The 15932-nt window shown below is 43.7% G+C and overlaps 1 pseudogene; it reads right to left on the reverse strand.

Annotated features, from left to right (window-relative positions):
* Positions 1–1412: 1412 nt before the first annotated feature.
* Positions 1413–1895, reverse strand: LOC119237676 (ubiquitin-40S ribosomal protein S27a-like; annotated as a pseudogene).
* Positions 1896–15932: the final 14037 nt, after the last annotated feature.

Here is a 15932-nt window from a genome sequence, read left to right on the forward strand (position 1 = left end):
CCTCACAGCCACCCCCACCTTCCCCCACCCCCACCACTAAGCTGTTCTTAGCTGGAAGATCCTCCCAAAGCAACTGGTTCACAGCACTCTGCTCCACAAGATCCATAGCATCAAGCTTATGACTCCTCAAGAGAGAGGAAGAAAAATACTTCACACAAGTATTCCTGATACAAATCTCATCAGAAACCCAAGATAGAATCTAGCCCTCATTTTTAAGTAAACAAAATTGGAAAGTTATGTAATTCTCGTGACTAAGCCTGTCCCCTCTATTCTTGGGCAGATGCTCCCAATTCCAGGTGGGCTCTTGGAATGGAATGGAATGGAATAGGTGGCTGTCATTTCTTTCAGATGATTATGATCAATCAGCTGAAGTTGAGGGCCACTTAAGACATGCAGAGGTACTGGACCCATGTATTGTCCTGTAGGCTTTGATCTCCACTACTCCAAGTGTAGTCCATGGACCAGGGACATCAGCATCTCCTGAGAGATTATTAGAAATAGACCCTCAGGCTCTACTTCAGACATACTGAACCAAAATTTGTATTTGTAAGGGAAGGGAAATTTTTTTCTCTGCCTTCTCAGTTCTAAGACTGGGACTGAAGCTGACAAAAGCCAGATGAGAAGGAAAAACAGAGTCTGTTGACACAAGCAACTCAATGATGGGGTGAGAACTCACGGCTTGCATAACATCTTCACAAAAAATAATATGTCTGTAGAGAAATGACAAGAAAAAAGAAAGAGAATTTAGGCTTTAAGGGATAACAAACTATGCCAAGATAAATATAAGGGGAATCCTATGGAAGACAAAGTTTGTTTTAGTAAGGTTTGGCTCAGGTGTCCCTGGGAAATATTTAAGCCATCTTAACCTAGTATACATAATCAGCAAGAAGAACTTAAATAAAACTAGGAGTCAAAGTAGAATGAAAAATAAGAATAGAGACATAAAAATGAGCCGGTGGTGGAAAATGCACACCATAGTAAGAGTCCTAACTCTTATTATACATGGAGCACAAATTTAGTGCTGTGTCCAGCAGCCAAACTGAGAACAAAGCCCCGTCAGTTACTCATTCTGAATTCTCATATGATGAAAAGTGGTAAAGAAGGAACACAGTGTTCTTTGTTTCTCTTCCTGGTAAAACTCATCAGAGGTGTGGTTTACATGCCATTTTGACCTCCTCATCTCTAAATCTCTTTGTCCCATTCCCCATGCGGCCTCTGCCTCACCAGGTCCCAGAAAGTACTCCTGGCAAGTTCACATAGTCTCCCTCCAAATGCAATGGCCAATAGTCATTTCTCTGGCCCTGTCTCATTTGACTTCTTGATAGCTCTACTCCTGCTTGACCACTCATTATCAGAACATCATCTTCTCTGTTGTCTTCTAGTTCCTTTTTTTTAAATGTTAATGTCTTTTATTATGAAGCCATACACAAGTACTTGTCTTCTGGTTTGTTAAAACAATAGGTCAGACAAAATTTGCCACAATAATGTCTGTCAAAGTGGCTAGCCATAAAAGCTCCAGCACCACATTCATTGGATGGGCACTCCCGACGAAGGCATCTGATTTTGCCATTCTCATCCACCTTATAATTTTTCAGGACAGCAGCTTAACCTTCTTTCTCTTATGTTTATTTTTCTTGGGAGTGGTGTAAGACTTCTTCTTTCTTAGCACCACCACGCTGTCTCAGGACAAGATGAAGAGTGGACTCCTTCTGAATGTTGTAGTCAGACAAAGTTCATCCATCTTCCAGTTGTTTGCCAGCAAAGATTAGTCTCTGCTGATCAGGAGGAATTCCTTCCTTATCCTGGATCTTGGCCTTTACATTTTCTATTGTATCCAAGGGTTCAGCCTTGAGGGTGATTGTCTTCCTCATGAGGGTTTTCACGAAAATCTGCATCTTGATGGTGGGTCCACCATGGACGGCGGAGTGGAAAAGTTCTTCTAGTTTCTTAAAAAGAGACTATATCACCATCCAGAAGGTTTACTTGCTTCTCCTTCAAATGGGACAGTTCTTTTGTCTTCAGGAAATCTGAAGCTAAGTATGTTCTCACTTTTCCATACCATTTAACACCTGCTTACTAGATTCGTTCTCCTGCACTTGCTAAAAATTGGGTGGGAGCTGGGCTATCACTCACTGCAACATTGGCCTAGAATCATGCATGGTTGCTTGTTTGTATTGAGAATGACAAGTAGGTTTGTGTTTCTATTTCTCATCTATTGGTGGTGGCTGAATAGGAACCTGTGGTGTGTTTTGTGTCTATAGATGATCCTTTAGCAATGTCTGTCTCGGACATGGGAAGGTTGGGGCGGAGGGTCAGGGGAAATTGAGCACACATGCCTAAGATTTGCCATTGCTGGAGAGAAATGTTTATATAAAAACCTACTCCATGCACTCTGCATACATTATATAATATATTCCTCATTGTGATACTAGGAAGTGCTATTATTTTCCCATATGGGCAGTACAGGCAAGCAAAAGATGCTCATCCAAGCTTGAAAATTAGGGAAATAAAATTAGTTCAGAGGATTAAACTGTGAAATCAACATGAAATGAAATATAGAGAAGGGACTCACAACTTCATGCTAAAGAAATGTGTCAGAATGGCTACCCGGATGGCAACATAGCAACTTGTCAATAACCATATTTAGCATATAAGCATATTTTAGAAAAATTGTCAATCAAATGATGAGTTTGATAATGGAGCTTAGAAAAGGGAGGCCACAGAATCAAATGCTGACTGTACATAGCCAAGCAGGGCCATTCACTTAACTGTATCCAGCATCCACTCATTGAATGTCCCCTGTGGATCATCCATGCACTGGGTGCTGATCATGCAGAGATAGCTAAGAAATAGTACTTGGCCTCAGAAGCTCATAGTTGGAGGAAAAAACACATAAACATATAATTAAAAGAACTGAGCAAAGTTAGAGACTTGCTTAGCTATTAGGAAGTACAGTAAAAAAGAGCTTCCTGGAGCTTAATGAAGCTTCTCAAACTCTATTGCTCCTTTTAATTTCCAATCTGCCATGTAAATACCATAAAAATGAATGACAAAGGGAAAAAAGGAGTAGAAAATAAATGAATGGGAAATTTTTCAGCCAGGACAGAGAAAGAAGAAAGGAAACATTGAGTAATGGGCATCTTAGGCCCCTCTTGAACTGGGGAAACCAATATTTCATATAGAAAGAAAGAAAGAAGACAATATTAGCTGAGACCTTATTAGATTGGAAAGTCTTACCTGCCCCCCAACATTCTCTTCCCACACAATACCCACTACACACTCATACTCACACACACACACACACACACACACATACACACACAACTCTAAACACAAGCAACTTTACCTAGAATCAGAACGAAAATATCAGGGACATGGGCGTGCAGCTAGAAACACCTAGATTAGTCCCTAGCCCCATCACTTATTAACTTTGTGTCTCTGGGCAAGTTGTGTGATCTCCCAAGGCCCAAATATTTTTTATTATAAATTAGCCTTGAGGTAATATCGGGGTACCCCCATGGGGTATTACCACCATAGCGCACCCACCACCAACTCTTCCCTCTTTGTTCTTTCCCTGCCCCCTTGGTGCTTCGGTTCTATAGTCAACCATCAAGGGCTAGTTTTCCAGCCTGTCTTTATCTGACTATTAATTTACTTACTTTATAGTCTACATATTAGTGACACCACTGGGCATTTATCTTTCTCCTTCTGGCTTATTTCACTGAAGGGCTCAGATTTCTTTTTTTTTAAAAAAAAAAGATTTATTTATTTATGCATACAAGAACTGGGGTACAGGCCAGAGGTGCAGGGGGCAGTGGGGGGCAGGGTGAGAGGATTCACCAGAGAGAGTGGGGAGCAGAACAGGCAGATCTACTGACATACACTGCTGAGGGGAGCAGCGGGCAAGGCATGAGAGGTCTGCTGCTCTATGTGGGTTGCTCCCTGGCCGGCCAGTGATCAAACTCGTGTTGCAGAGGCTGGCGATAGCTTGACAGAGCTGTGGTTAACCCTACACCACCAGGGAAGCCCCAGGGCTCAGATTTCTATCTGCAAAGCGAAGTGATAATAACTCACAGCTCTGAGACTTAACTAAGATGATGCACATAAAGTGGGAAACACAGAGCCTGGACTGAAAACGGTGCTCAGCGAATGTTCACTGTCATCTTATCATCTTTGTCTCTGTGGCTGTGGGTTAAGTGACACTGGCCTGTCTTCTTACATTAAGAATCTTCAATAACATAATCAGGAGTGGCTGATTTTAGTGATTAAGGTCACACTACCTAAGGCAGAAAATGAAACCCTTATCCTTCTATCCCTTTTGATAGGATCAAGTACGATCCAATGTGTGCTCATAGTCTTGAAACTAAATTCAAGTAACACGGGAGATAAAAATCTGTCCTCCTTCCTGCCTGTTTCCATAGTGGGGCCTTAAGTCCGATGTGAATGACCCTATTGTGACAAGGACAGCCTGACTATTTCGGGCTCTATCAGGGAGAGACAGGAGACACCCTTTGAAAGAATTCAGCCACGGGATACCTCTCCTTGTGTCTGAGCCCTGCCAGCAGGCCTAGTTCCTGTGCCATAGGCTCCCCAAACAATAGTGGGAGTAGGGGAGTAGGGAGATTACACTCCAACTCCTCTGCCTGGAAATGCAGGCCAGATGGAGGGCCTGCCCTCCTGCCATATTTTCCAGCTCAGTCTCACAAGGAACACAGGTGATACTACAGGGTGCCCTAAAGGGGTTGGGACCCTCCAGAGGAGGGGCTGTAAATAATTCATCCTCCTATTCCCCCAGTGAACAAGGTAGAATGTTATTCTCCATGCAGGTAAAAGAGTGCTAATAAACAGTCAGCAACTTACTCCTTAGAGAAGGAAGTCCTGATTATACCAAGATGCCAGTCTCTGTGGCATAAATAGTCTAACCATGGCTCACCATGGTATAGTCTCATCATGGCTCATGATATCAGCATGAAATCAAGTGACTCAAAAATTCCTGTAAATTTAAGTCAGCTCTCGGACAGTCTTTGTCAAGCACATCTGCCTCCAATACAACATACTCTCTCTCTCTCTCTCTCTCTCTCTCTCTCTCTCTCTCTCTCTCTCTCTCTGTCTCCTTTCCAAAATGAATGCCCAGATGTTTGGGTTGGTTTAAAAGTGGTTCATACATGTATCTGCTTCTCTCCTTAGCCTTGAGGCAATAGGCATATTTCTGTAAGAAGAACAGCAACGAAACCCTCTTCTCGCCCTGAGTTGCTAGGGAACCTTTCTTGGGTAATTTCAGCGGGAAGAGGAGGAGGACAGCTTATTTTCAGAGCTCCCTAAGGGAGAGGCTTCTTTCTGAGAGCCCTGGAGACCCCTCCTACCCCTTGTCCCCAGATCAAAATGTCAGCCTCAGGCTGCAAAGGGGACTAGCTGTTCCGAATTCGACTTCATGTTGTCTGGTATAAGGACTAACCACACAGCACCAATGATAGATGCAAAATTCCCTCCTCCTCCCCCTTCATATTCAGGTTTGAACAGAACCAGGAAACAGAAAAGGATCAAAATGGTATTCTTCCCCTTCCTATAGCTGCCCATAGTGTAGCACTGAGTGTTAATCCCCCACGGCCTTCCTTAGACTCAAACATCACCAGATGTTCCTCTCATGTACAAATGGAAATAATAGCTGTGTAATGCCAGAGATCTTTGTGGCTGTCAGATCTTGAATGGTTATCAGCATGTAGTCACACTAACTCCAGCTCACCACAGAGGATGCATCCTACCCTGTTCTGGATTTGACAGCACGATTGTGTCAGCCTTGGAGGGTGGACACATGACAAAGTGCCAGCTCGTGTGTTCTGCTTGGCCCTCTGGGTGCTTCTGCCCTCCACCACCAAACACACCCCAGACAACCACAGGAGGATGAAGCATGGTATAGAGCCTGAGCTCCAGTCTCTCCAACCAGACCAGAGTCGACTCTCAGACTAGACATGAGAAGAAATCATGGTCTTGCCATGGAGACCCCTGTGGGGAGGTTTGGCGTTGTGGTGGTGGTAAATGAGATGGTGGGCCCCCGAACACGTCACAGCAAGGCTAAGAGTCCAGCATATTTCTTGGACCCAGAGAACAAATGGGTGCAGGGTACCCCAAGCTGCAATGAGTTGACACTGAACTCCAGCTCTGGAATACAAGTCCCTGCCCCCACACCATTTCCATAAAAATCACTTTGCAGGATGAGGGGTGGCAGGGGGTGATGGAAGGGAAGGCACAAGGAAAAGTGAGAAGGGAAGAGAAGTTAAAAAAGAGAGAAGAAGCCCTGATTCCAAGGGCGCCTCAACTCAAGATCTCCCCCACCTCTTTCCTCTCCCCGCTCCTCCCCTCCTCTCTGCTTTACCTGTTCCTCTCCCCTCTCCCACCCTCTCCCCTCCATCACAGTATTTCTCCCTTGAGTTGATTGAAATTGCAATCTGAAAAGAATTCCCTCTCTGGAGAGATCAATTAACATCATCTGGTCTGGATGCCCCCATCTCTGCACAGTCTGCCGGCACAGGGCTCTTCTGTGGATGGTGGAAGCCTGGCTCTGGCTGAGCTGATCAGGTGGAGAGCTGAGACCTGAATCCAGCTCTCAGAGGTGAGTTTGAAAGCAGATCCTTCTTTATTATTATTTTTTATTGAGATAATATTGGTTTACAGCACCATATATGACTGAGGGGAATGTTACTCAGATGCGTGTTACCACCCCACCCCACCCCCAGAGCACCCACAGTCCTATACCCTAGGCCGTCGGCTTCTTTAGGTGTTCCAGTCCCCTGAAACCTATCTCAAAATCAGGGTGGAACCAGAAGAGGTTTCCTGGACTCTTTTCCCATCTACCCAACCCATAAGGATGTGGTCTAAATCCCTCACCCACAGATGTGAAATAGGACTTTAAGCTGAAATTTAAAATACAAAAGTGTGCCATATGTTCAACCTTCTAAATGATTTATGACAGTGTGAACAAGATAATCAGACTGTAATAATCTAGAAACAAGTTAGCTATGAAAAGAAAAAGCAGAGCAAAATGTTTTCCTATTGCTTATTTTTTTCTTGGTCTGTCACTTAAATTACAAAATGCAAACAGACTGTTCATATTTTGAAAACAATTTAAATGCTCCATATATACTATAGCAAATAAATAGAAATAATGAGCATGCCTAGGGCATAGACTTGGTTTCTAAGTGCCATTCTCTACTGGAAGGAACAAGGATCATATGGAGAAAAGACCCAGTTACAGGGCTGGGGAAGGACAAGATCAGGGTGATTTTGGAACATCTTGTGCCAAAAATTGAGGCTGCGGTATCAATAGGGTCCTAGAAAAACAATGTGGGATCTGGTTTGAAAAGGCTCCTACCTGGCAATGTGGGACAAGGTGAACATCAACAATAACTAAATAAATGAAAATAGTAATATGGTTTAGCCCATTGAATTTAAAAAGAAACTAGAGCAATTTATCGAAAAGAGAAGATGGAGCGGATTGGGGGAGGGGAGAAACAGGGAGGAGAAGGCAAAAAGCACTAAGGAAAGCAATTTTTTTTTTTAAAGATTTATTTATTTATGCATACAAGAGCTGGGGTACAGGCCAGGCCAGAGATGCGGGGGTGGGGGGGGGGTGAGAGGATTCACCAGAGAGAGTGGGAGCAGAACAGGCGGATCTACTGAAATACACTGCTGAGGGGAGCAGCGGGTGAGACAGGAGAGGTCTGCTGGGCCATGTGGGTCACCTTCCTAGGCGGCCTGGGGATCAAGCTCATGCTGCAATGGCTGGCAATAGCTTGATAGCGCTGTCTTTAAGCCCTGCGCCACCAGGGAGACCCCTATCATTTATTTTCAATTGGTTCAACAAAAGAAAGAACATATACAGGTATAATGAGATATATAAAGTAAGTTGGCAAAAATGTTTAAAATTAATGAACCGAGTTGAAGGGTATTCCTGATATTCAATTTTTCTATGGGTTTGAAATTTTTTATAATAATAAGTTAAGGAGAGAAAAGATAAAAGCATTTTAATTCCTGAGCAATAGACCTTGAAATAATGGTGAATGTTGGTATCTGTAGGATAAGGTAAAAGTATCAGGCTTTTCTGCCCTCCCGCCATTAGGATAGATGACGGAACCCTGTGGTCCTGAATGCATGCCTGATGGTGGGCACCTGGAGTAGGGTGTGGGCATATGTAGATGGGATTCACCTGGGGTAAGACTGGATTTATAAGGGCAGTGTCACGGTGGGGGTGGGGTGGGCGCCAGCAGAAGAAGCAGAGAAGCAGAATGAATAGTAGAGCAGAGAGCAGAACCACTAGAGGAGCAGAGAACAAGGCCATGGGAAAACGCCAGAGAGCCCAGCTAGAGTGAAGGCTTGCTGGGGGCTGGAGGCCTGCCAGCTTCCTGGCCCCCCAGCACCCCTGCCTGCTGTGTACCTGGTAAATCACAATAAAAGCCTGAAAAGCCATTGAAGCCTCCAGGACTCTCTCCTCTTTACCCCATCTGCATAGAATCATAAAGATCCTGCGCTGTGTCCCTTCCTGCTGTTACAGTATCACAATTGGAGATGCTCTAAAGCTTAGGGGTAAGATCAGATGATATAAGTCACTGCCAGAGTTATCCTAATGTCACCTTGAAAGGTGAGGGATAAGGAGTATAGGACAGGAAAAGCTCTACCCACAGAGTAGGAGCAACCAATACTGCCCTAGTAACAGGTCATCTGGTCTAGGGGTCTTCCTGGTGGCACAGGGGGTTAGGCCTCAGCACTATGAGGCAATCCACGGCTACTGAAGCACAAGTTCGATCCCCCATCAGGGAGGTGACCCACATGGTGCAGCAGACCTCTCCTGTCTCGCCCGCTGCTCCCCTCAATAGTGTATCTCAGTAGATCCACGTGTTCTGCTCCCCACTCTGTCTCTGGTGAGTCCTGTCACCACCACCAACCCCCCACCACCGTACCTCGGGCCTGTACCCCAGTTCTTGTATGCAAAAATAAATCTTTTTAAAAAATCAGGTCATCTGGTCTAATTGTTCCTGTGTTTACACACATTGAACCTCCTTTAACAATTTCCCTCTAGGGAATCCCTTGTCTTAATTTATTCACTCATTCAGCATTCAACAAGTATTTTGAGCACCTACTATAGACCAAGCATTGCGCTAGTAACAAGGGATGCAGGAGGAGCCAAACCCATAAATGTCCTTGCTTTCATGGAGCCAGAGCTAGTGCAGAGCCCAGTTATTAATAAAATAAATCTATGACTATAGGGTAATTGCAACCCTGAGAAAACAATACTTGTGCTGAGATGAGAGAGATGGTTAGAAGGTAACTAAACTAAAGCTAGGAGGGAAGAGCTTGATCTTGGCTGAGTCTACTTTCCATTATTACATGTTGATGATGGCTCAGGGTGCCCATTTTTGCCTAGGGATCTCAGTCCCATACAAATATCTAACTCCAACTCCTTGTGTTCCACATGAGAACAAGGAATCTCAAGTACTATAAAGTCTAACAGCTTATTTCTTGAAGAAAATATCAGCATTTACCAAAGTCCTTTATTTGATCAATATTCAGAAACACTTAGCTCGATGGCAGAAACAGATACCAAGGAACTAACTGCAGTCCCTCAACTTCCTCCTGCCTTGCTCATCCACAGGAAGGACATGCTACATAGAGCTGGCTGCAGAGTTCAGACATTCACAGTCGGATGAGCAATAAACCAAAGTGACTATAATCACACTTGAGTGGAAATCGCTCTCAATTTCCCCAAAAGCCACAATCTACAGACAAACCTGGCCCAAGACAGGGAGGGAAATAAGAAGTGAAAAGTTTGCAAGCATTGGAAAGTGTTCAAAGAGTTTTTGAGTCCATCCAACAAACTTCTCTGTTTATTTTGTCTCCTTTCTCTAATATTTAAATATAATTTTGATGTCTGCCAGATTAAATTACCCACTTGACCAATTTATGTCCTGAAATTTAAATGCTATAATTATTCTTAATAAGCATAACTATCCAACTGGCTTTGCTTAATGTTTATAAAGTTTTATGCCTTTTAATAATACTCCTACGGATGGAACATGGTTTTTTCAGAGCTGACATTCTGCTCTGCAGAAAGTGTCAAACCAAATCAGACTCTTGCTTTTGTTCACCAGAACACCATGAGCTTTAAAATGTGGGATTGAAAGAAAAAACACAAGCAAAAAAAAAAAAGTGTTGTTCTTTCAAGAAAACTGGCAAACCAAGGAAATCCTACACACATTTTGCAATAAAGCCCATTTCCTAGAATACTTTTTCCTCTACATCTATAGTTCAAGTGCAAGAGATAAAGAAAAATAACTTTTTCTAGATTTCAACTGATGCAGAATGGACCCTCTTTTTATTTGCTGGTGTGTCTTTCCTGGTGATATGTAGTCAGATTTGGGGAGATGATATCCTGTTCTCTTTAACCTACAACTTGACACTTCCCTACCACATTCACACATTCTCTCCACCCTGGGGTGTTCCGCTACAGGTGCTGCCCATGCAGGTGCCTCATTTTTAACTTAACATTGGGTTCAGGAACTTTTTCTTATCCTGGGTGTCCACACAGACTCTCACCTTTATACCTGAATGGAATCTGGTGATGTTTGTCTTTTTTAGGGGTTTTGGATTTGGTTTTTTTTTTTTTTTTTTCATATTTATATGTTGCCAAATAAAAAGCAAATCTGTATTTAGTAAGGAGAGATGCTATTCAGAGGATTGCTGCACAGGAAGGGAAAAGGACTATTGCAGTAGGGATTACCTTGGACCACCAGATCTGCAAGTGTCTCAATACTTAGGCAAAAAGGAATTTTCTTTTATAGAGGAGTAAAGGAGGCTAGAACAAACCAGGTGTGGGAAGTGGAGGGAGGAGGAGAGCCAAAAGGAGGGAACTTGAAAATGTCAGCAAGACCTGAGACTGGGACCACGGACCTCTCATCCTCTTCACCTGCCCCTGGATCCTCATTCCTGATCCTGAGCAAAAGGTGAAGACCCTCAGCTAGTCCTGGGGGCCCTCTCCCCTCCCCAGACACAAACAACACTGCCCTCAGATGTCTCTAGGATGACTGAGCAAAACAGCTCCCCACTACTTCTCCTTTCCCCTGTCAAATTAGAGAACAAATCTGGACTTGGTGAAGAGACTTTATTCAAAAAGATTGTTGAGGGGAGGGGAAGGAAATATTGCAATGGCAGGGGGAATGGGAGGAGGGGATTTGGCAATAGGGAAAGCACTCTGACCAAACATCTGTAAGCATCTCAAGGCTTAGACAAAGAGGGGCTTATCTTTTATAGGGGAGAAGTCTGGAAAGAACAGGGTGTGGAGAGGGGGTTGAAGGGGGGGGTGACACAGACAATAGTAGGTCAGAAACTCTCTCACCCCAAGACCAGCCTATTTTCAGGAAGGCCTGTTGAGGGGCTGGCTCAGGCTGAGGGTGGACCAAGTTCAGGAACCCAGAAGGAAAAAATCATATAACCAAAGTTTAGTTCACATGCATTTTGTTCTGACTGATCCAGGGAGTCAAGCAGTTCAGTCAATCACTGATGAGGTAAAGAATGGGACTCTGAGGGCTTGTGTCTGACCTTTAGGTAAATGTCAGGGTCATCAGGAGTCTTAGCTAAGTCCTATGGGAAGGGTGGCTCTTTGTAGCGAGTCATTTCCAGGAATACAAAAGGGGGGAAGGATTTCTTAACTAACCTTCTTTTTCAAGAGCAAAGGTCTTGGGTCAAGTCCAACACTGTCAATGGCTGCATCACAGGCTAGGCTCCAAGAGGCCCCAACATACCATGTCATGCACTGCTGTGCAAAAAAAGGAACATTTGTGTTAGCAGAGTGGGCAGGGCTGTCCCATGTGGGCCCTGGGGTTACCAGTGACTTCTTCTGCCCCGACCCCGGTTCTATCCATTTGGAAGCGGACCTGAGCTCCTTGTGAGCTGGAGAACACTGAAAATCTGAAGGATTCTTTCAGTTCTGCAGCCTACATTCTATACCTGTATCAGCTCAGAGTACAGTGATCTCATTTCAGAAGTTCAACTATCTCTTCTCACTGCTTTCAGGAAATAACGCTTTACCTGGCTATAAAAAATACTGCATGTGTGTCACTGAAACCTGTTTATGAGCTTTGGCCACTGTATTTTTCTTCCTGGTTATTGTAGGATATAGAAAGTTTTATTTAGAAAACCTAAATAAGGACCAGGAAAAAGACTAATTATAATAAAGTAAAAATCAAAATCAACAAGCAACTATAAACCAGAGACACACTACAGGGGGGGAGCGGGAGTAGGATCAAAACAAGGAGGGTGGGAATTGTGTGGGGACAATAACAAAGATGAAAATGCATACATTGTGCTAAAATGAAAAATGATGTAAAAATATATATAAAATAAGAAAGTTTTGTTGTTACTGTTCTTATAGTTATTGTTGTATCTCTACATTTTGACAGTCTCCTGTCATGCTCACCAGCCTAAGTCTCCAGGAACATACCCAGAGTTAAACAAACTGGGTTTATTGCTCAATGAAATGAGGAAAATGCACTGCAAGTGTACCCCCTGGTGTCTCAGTAAGTAAGAGGGGGTTGCAAAGGTCTTACAGGACTGGAGCCTGAGTGATTTGGGGGCAGACTCAGGGAAACAGGGATTTACTCTGGATTAGATGCTGTTTGGAAACAGACAGTTCTGCGATCAGGTTTCTGAATGGGTCCTCTCTAGAAGCGGGAGGAAAGAAATTCAGTGAAGAAGCAGCTTCACTGCTTTAGTTTGGTTGGGGCTGTTGGGTCACTTTTGCGTTTTATAGTCTTCATGCTTTTGCCTAGATTCAGACATGGTGGTGAAAAGATTTAGGTTTCATTTTGATCCATCAGGGTTATGGAGTGGTGTTGACTGATGTGGGTGTTCTGATAATGCGTCTCTGTTCAGTGGGAAGCTACCAGGACCTGGCTGTAGCCCTTGGCCTGGACTGTTCAGCTTTCTCATGCTTGCTGAATGGAGTTGTAAGGGTTCTCCAGAAAAACAGAACCAAGAGGATATACAGATATTTGTTTAGATAAGAGGAGATTTATCACAGGGATGGTTCATGTGATCATGGAGGCTGAGAAGTCATGCAGTCTGCTGTATTTAAGCTGGAGAGCCAGGAAAAACAGTGGTGTAATTCAGTCCCAGAGTACAAAGGCCTGAGAATTAGGAGCTCCGTGTCCAACGATAGGAAAAGATGGACATTCCTTCTCAAGAAAAGAGAAAGAATTTGCTCTGCCTTTGCCTTTTAGTTCTATTCTGGTTGCCAAGGAATTGGATGATGCCCACCCACATTGGTGAGGACCGATCTCGTAGTCTCCTGAATCAAATGCCAGTCTCTTCCAGGACCCTCACAGACACATCCAGACATAATATTTTACCAGCTTCTTGGACATCCCTTAGCCCAACCAAGTTAACACATAAAATCAACCATTGTTGTGAACTCTTATTAGTTTGTAATTGATTCTTTTGGACTTTTCTAAATAAACATTCATATTGTCCTTCTAAATTATGGTAAAAGGCCTCTCTTCCTTTCCTTTCTACCTCTTTTTGGCCTGCTAAAAGTTGTTGTCTTGGTTTATTCCGAATGACTCTAATTTTATCAAGTACTGTTTTCTATCAAATACAATCATGTGTCTTTTACTTTTTTGTTCTACTGATCTGTTCTATTTTTAAAATCTTTCTACTTGCAGAATCCCAATGCTGGATTATTCCTAAATGTTTACATTTGAAGTACCAGCATTTCATTCAGAATGGTTATGTCTATTCACATACAAGATTGGCATCTAACTTTTGTGCTATCATCTTGGTTGTGTTTTGGCATCAAAGTTGTTAGTTTCACAAAAAGATTTGGGAGACTCACAACTCTTTCATGTGCCTGGAAACAAGCTATGCAATAGAAAAGCTATTGTTCCTTTAGAGTAACACTAACCATTGTTACCAGAACCCAGCTGCTTCAGCGGTGGGAGCCTGCAGGAGCAGTGGTGTCCTTTCACAAGTCAGTTGTGACAGCTGCTCCTCAGAGACCTTTTAGGTAACAATGTACTTCCTGGATCATGTAATGGACCAATCAGGTGCAAGCTTGGTTTTGGTGGTGTTGTGGTTTTTTTAAAGATATTTTTTATTTATTTATACAAGAGGCAGCTGTCTTTCTGCCCACCTGTGACTATGCAGGTGCTTCCTTTCACCAACTCTCTCCCTCTGCAGGGCAGCAGCCTCCTGACTGCCCATGACCTGTGTCTGTCTGGACTTCTCCTTACTGACCTCCCTCAGCAGAAACAGCTCTCCTCAAGGCCACATGCCTGCAACCATACAGGCCTCTCTTAGCAAACCTGTCCCTTTTGGGGCAGCTCTTTCTGCCCGCTTGTGTCTGCAAGTATCTTTTACTCTTCTGTCTCTTTTTCTAATAAACCTGACCTTTAAATAAAAATAAAATAAATAAAATAAAATAAAAAATAAGTGCTGGGATAGAGGCCAGAGGCACGGAAGGGTGAAAGGATTCACCAGAGACAGAGTGAGGAACAGAACAGACAGGCGGACCAGGCACTGCTGAGCGTAGCAGCTGGCGAGACAGGAGAGGTCTGCCGTACCATGTGGGAATCTCCCTGGCCGGCCGGGAACAGGACCTGCACTGCAGAGGTTGGGGACAGCTTCACAGTGCTGCGTTCAACCTGCTCCACCACCGGGGAGGGAGACCCTGGTTTTGGTTTTTGCTATAGCGCTTGGTTTTGGTTTCTGGTCCTTTGGCCTTTTGGGGATTTTTGGTGGCTCTCTTGCCAGAGTCTGGGCAGGTGTGCGGCCTTCCATCCTTCCATCGGCCTTGTTGTCTTGTAGCCTGTGCCCTGTACGCCCCTGTTTCAGTTAGGCCCAGTCTCTGACAGAGTCTTTCAAGGCTTCTCTTCCCTCCTCAGAGGTTGGCTGCTGGATGCTTCTTTTCTTCTTTTTCTTCAGAGTCCAGGAACAGAGCCTTCCCCTTCTTTCTCCTTCCTTCAGAGGCTGGAACTGTCTTCTTTCTTTCTTTGGGGGCTGGCATTGTCTCTCCCATTCCTCTCCCTCTTCTTCTCCGGGGGCTGGTGTCATCTCTCCCCTCAGCTCCCTCTGACCCTGACTTATATTCTCTTTCAGGATGCCCCACCCACAAGTCTGATTGGACCATTTTTCAATCCTGTGGCTGATTGGACCATTTAGCACCAATCGGCTCATAGCTCCCACCTGATTAGTCCATTCCATAATCCAGGAAGTACATTGTTACATAAAAGGTCTCTGAGGAGCAACTGCCACAACTGACAAAAGGGCAGTCCCTGGACTCTGATGAGCAGCTGCCACAACTGACTTGGGTGGAGCAGCAGGGTCCAAGAACACCACTGCTCCTGCTGGCCCCCTATGCTGAAGCACAAAATTTTTTGCAAATGATGGAAATGTTTACATCAGTGCTGTCTCCATGCAATCACTAACCACATGAGATTATTGAAGTCTTGAAAAGTGGTCAACTGAGAAACTGAATTTTAAATTCTATTTAATTTAAATTGCTACATGTGACTTGTCACTATATGGGACAGTACTCTAAGGAGTTTGAATGAAGTCACTTGTGAAATGATATGTGTCTGACCCCTCTCTTCATGTAGTTCTCTGGCGGCTATTCCCATTTTTCCCATGGCTGTTATTTCTGGCTTTTCTATTCTGTGAAATAATACTAGTTATTGAAAATTACTATTAGTCTTAGGAAAAATCTCATCTGAATTTTTAAACTCTTCCATTTAGCGTTGTATTTCATTTTCCTTATTATGGTTTTAGTCTCATCCATATCATTCATATGTTATTAATGTTAAATATTTGCATCCTCTTCAGTTAAGCTTGTGGGAGGTTTCCCTCCCCCTAATTTTTTTTAAAGATTTATTTTATTCATACAAGAACCC

Source organism: Talpa occidentalis, unplaced genomic scaffold (genome assembly GCF_014898055.3).
Source record: "Talpa occidentalis isolate TD23 unplaced genomic scaffold, MPIMG_talOcc4v2.1 talOcc4.10, whole genome shotgun sequence".
NCBI lineage: Eukaryota > Metazoa > Chordata > Mammalia > Eulipotyphla > Talpidae > Talpa > Talpa occidentalis.